Raw genomic sequence first — 4,430 nt, 5'->3', positions numbered from 1 at the left:
ATTTTTAACTATTATATATTTTTATTTATATTGCAGTAATTCATATTTATATTTGTGCCTAGCATGAGTAACTATGTTAGGGCTAATCGATTTGAGTAATTATTTTTTTTATAATTGATTTGGAATAAAACTTAACTTTATGACAATATAAAATAAACTAATTTAACTATTTTTTATTGATCTTGATAAATAAAGTATTTGTTTCTTGTATATAGAAATGAGAATATTATTTTTAATTTTTAATATAAATAATATTTAATTTAATCATTCTCATAATATTAGTAATATTATTTGTCACATTGGTCATAAGTCTATGTTTTTTATGGTTGGGCAAATCACATCTAGTATTAAAAAAATTTCAAATACTACTCACTTTATTCACTGTGGGTTGTCATATTAGAGAGAATTTTTATTTATTTTTATTGTCACTCTATAGCAATTGTTTATGTCTATTTTGCTACTTAGAGAAATTATATTAGTGAATAACAAAAATTAATATTACACTTCAACTTTAATATTATTAATCCTATTATATTTTTTGCATATTTTAAACATATTCTTAGTTAATGTTACTCAATTGTTCATTTCAATTAAATAAAGACAATAAAAATTCAAGATAAATATAATAAAATTTATCACACTCTTTAGCAATTGCTTATGTCTTTCACACTTAGAGGTAATCACATTGAGTGAATAATAATACAGGTTAAATAAACCGTTCAATTTTATTATGTATGTTTATGCATAAGTTAAATACTACACTCAATATTATAATTCTATTTTAGTTTTGCATATTTTAAATATTTTTTTAGTAAATATTGTTCAATTGTCTAGTTCCATCAAATAAAAGCAAACACATTTAAGATAAAATTGTGACATTAGTTGTGTGAAAAAATAATCAAGTGAAAGTTGTTATAACTTTGGCAAATATCTATGTTCATTTTTAAAGTTAAAAAAATAAAATCTAAAAAAGACACCCAAACCCTTTATTCACCCTATGCATCTCACAGGGAAAAAAACTAGTTAACTTAATAAAAGTGTAATGTCTACTTAAAAGAATTTTATTTGTACTTATTTTAAATTTTGATTGAAAACATTTTAGGATATATTATAACACGAATATTAAGCAACACAATATGTAAAAAAATATAATAACAGGAAGTAAAAAATATAATTAAAATAATTTATCTATAAATAAAAAATGACAAGTATTTAAAATTTATTAAAAACTAAAACTATGAATATCTCAAAATATATTTATATCAATAAAATAAAATAAAAAATATATAAAAATATCACATAGGTATGTCCATTTATGTCAATTTAAATTTTTTTAGCTACTTCAATAGATAATTTTCCAAAATACTTACTATTCAATTAGTTAGTTATCAATTTTCAACTACCAACTATTTTTTTCTACTTTCATTTAAGTGTTTAGGTATCTTTTTAGCTAGTTTTGTCAAACATAAAAAATAACAATAATGAATTATAAAAAGAAAAATAAATTATACTCGAATATGTTTAGAAAAGAAAGAATATTCTTATGTCAACAAAAAAGTGTACTATAAAAAAATATTTGTCTAAAAGATAAAATAATATCATGATCTTAAACTAGACTATTGATGCCCTTGTTAAGTTTGGTTTTCCTATGAACAGTTCTAAATCTAAAACCCAACTCATCTCATATTTAAACTAATAAATGTATACCATGTCAATAATTATGGGACACATGGATGTGGTGGTCAACATTAACATAGCTAACTGCTAACATCTAATTAGATGCTTAAACCAAAATTGATGATTTTTTATAATTAAAGGACAACAAATTTGTATATTAAAATGAGGAGACCAAAATTATAGATGGACAAATATAGAGTGTAACATTGTGTTTTATTATTTGATTGTTCAAGTGATTTAATTAAATTACAAGAGAAATTAAATTTAAGTAAGTGCTTGAATGAAGTAATTAATTGATGAGTTAGTGATGTCGAACATGTGTTCTATGTGTATTAGTGAGCTTTGGTGTGTTTGGGTCTAAATGGGTGAACTTTTGATTTATGAGAGAGATAGGTGTGCTTAGAAGAAGCCAAGGTGCAAGGAGAGATAGAGAGAAGCTATAGTCACCAAAAACCTCTCATAAACCCTCATATTTAGAAACTTATCACAAAATAAACTTTTCATTTTCCTCTCACTTCCTTTTCTCCAAGAAACCACCCTTAGAGAAGCTTAGAGCTTTGGTGTTGTGCACAAATGGAGCTCTTTTCTCCCTCTTTAATGTTTGTTTGTTGGTTGTCTCTAGGTGAGGTAAACCCCTCTCTTCCTCTCCTTGTGTTCATTTTCGTTTTCTCCCATGAACACTCTTCAAAACTCTATGAAAGTGTTCATTTTCAAGATTTTAATGTGTTTTCTGTTGGTTTTAGGATTTGGGATGGTATGGATGATGTAGAATTATTGTAGGAATGGAGAAAAGCTTTCATTTTGAACCTAAAGTCTTTCCTTTTATTCCTCTTCTTCATCTCAAACCTAACTCATTGGCTTGATAGGTTTGTAATCAATTAATTCAAGCCCAAGGATTATTTTGTTTACCCGAGCTCTGTTGTAATCAATTACAATGGCCAAAGCTTGATAATAGAATTCGATTTTGGAAATGTGGTTTGCATGAAAGTTGTATGTTTGGATATTAGCTAACTAATGACTTTGGTTTCACTTGAAAATGTTGTGTATATCTCTATAAATGATTAAATTAGTGAACAATGATCAAGTTGTCGGTAATAAGTAAAAGTTTCATATAGATTATAATTTTAGGCATAGTATGCTTCTAAACTAGGCTCTTGGGAAAATATAAAGGTTGAAGATAATCCTTGTAGATTTTAAATGAGATAATAACCAACTTGATTGAGTTAATATATCTTTATTTATCATGTTACTGTTGAGAATATTATATTAATGATGAGATGAGTATGTTGATTGATGAATGTCTTAGGTTGTATTGGTTGATTTCTTGATGATGATATGAGATTTGGTTGAGATGATGTTGTTTTATAATTAGAGTTGACCTTATGTCAGATCATGAAATTTACATCCATATGAGTTTTGATTAGTTGTTTGTAAGAATTCAAGGTGTTAGAATGTCTAGATATGTTTATTGAACTATAGATGAGTTCACGGGCGCGATGGACATATGAATGGGGAATCTATAATATTATAACATCTTATGGTGTTGATATTGATGAATGAATGTGTGATGATGTATGATATTGATGAATGAATGTGTGATGATGTAGTTAATGGGCCCTCAACCTAGTTTTGGAGGTTTTCATGGTGGCTAACGCCAAATGAGCCTATAGAATGAAAGAGTGGGTGAATTTTTAAATAAGTTAAGGTCTTTGCAAGCTTTACTGAGGTAAGTCACTACCCACGCTCATCCATTTTTGATAAAAAAAAAACATACTCTTCTGTATCATTAATTTGAGTCTCCCCGAATGGTCAGATCATAGAGTATGATTATGTTAAGGGATGTACTTGGGTTAATCACTCAAAGGTCAAATCTTTTGGGAGTAAAGAGTTAGTCGTCTTAAAATATACATTTTCTAAAACGGTTTTAAAAGAACCAACCGTCTTAGAATGTCTTATTTTTTATTTTTATTTTTTAAATTCTAATAAAATAATAAAAAGAAAAATTCTAATAAAATAGTAGATAAAACTAAGAACTTAAAGTTTGATGGAAATTAAATAGGAGGGAACTTTGGAAACTTTATAGCATTTAGCCTAAAGAAACAAATGATGACCATGGAAAAAAAACTATCATCACCTGCTGATCAAATTTTGTATAGTTATAAACAACAAGAACAACTGTAAAACTAGTCATACTTCCAGATGTTAAATGGGGAAACTTTGCATTTATGAAGTCCTACAAAAAATGACAGCAAAAAAATCAGATACCTTATCAAACTCCCAAACAAAAGCCTTTAAAGGTTCTTCTATCTTCTCAAGTGGAACTAAAGTAACACGATCGATGAAACATGTAATTTTTGGAGGCTACAAACAGTCAACAAAAAAGGTTGTTGATACAATATTTTAATTGATCTATCAATATGTTCACCTCATATTGAAATTAACATAATCAACTATTAAAATAACTTAAAAAGAGTGCACAACATAACTTTAAAATCATAACCATGTAAAAGATGAAAGAGTACAAATGACAATGAATTAAGCACATAACTCTAATATTAAACACAAACTAATTTGCAGCTGATAAATAAAAATTGTGATAAGACCCAACACACACAAAATGTTTTTTCAATTGTGAAAATTCAAAGTTACATAAAGAAAACTTATGGAAGGTAGAGTTCTAGTTCTCAAAGCAAGTCTCTTCTCAAAGTATTAGACTGAATCCAGTGGCATTGTTGTATTGAATTGACAATATG

Source organism: Glycine soja, chromosome 1 (assembly GCF_004193775.1).
Source record: "Glycine soja cultivar W05 chromosome 1, ASM419377v2, whole genome shotgun sequence".
Lineage (NCBI taxonomy): Eukaryota > Viridiplantae > Streptophyta > Magnoliopsida > Fabales > Fabaceae > Glycine > Glycine soja.
Note: the sequence above shows the minus strand (reverse complement) of the source record.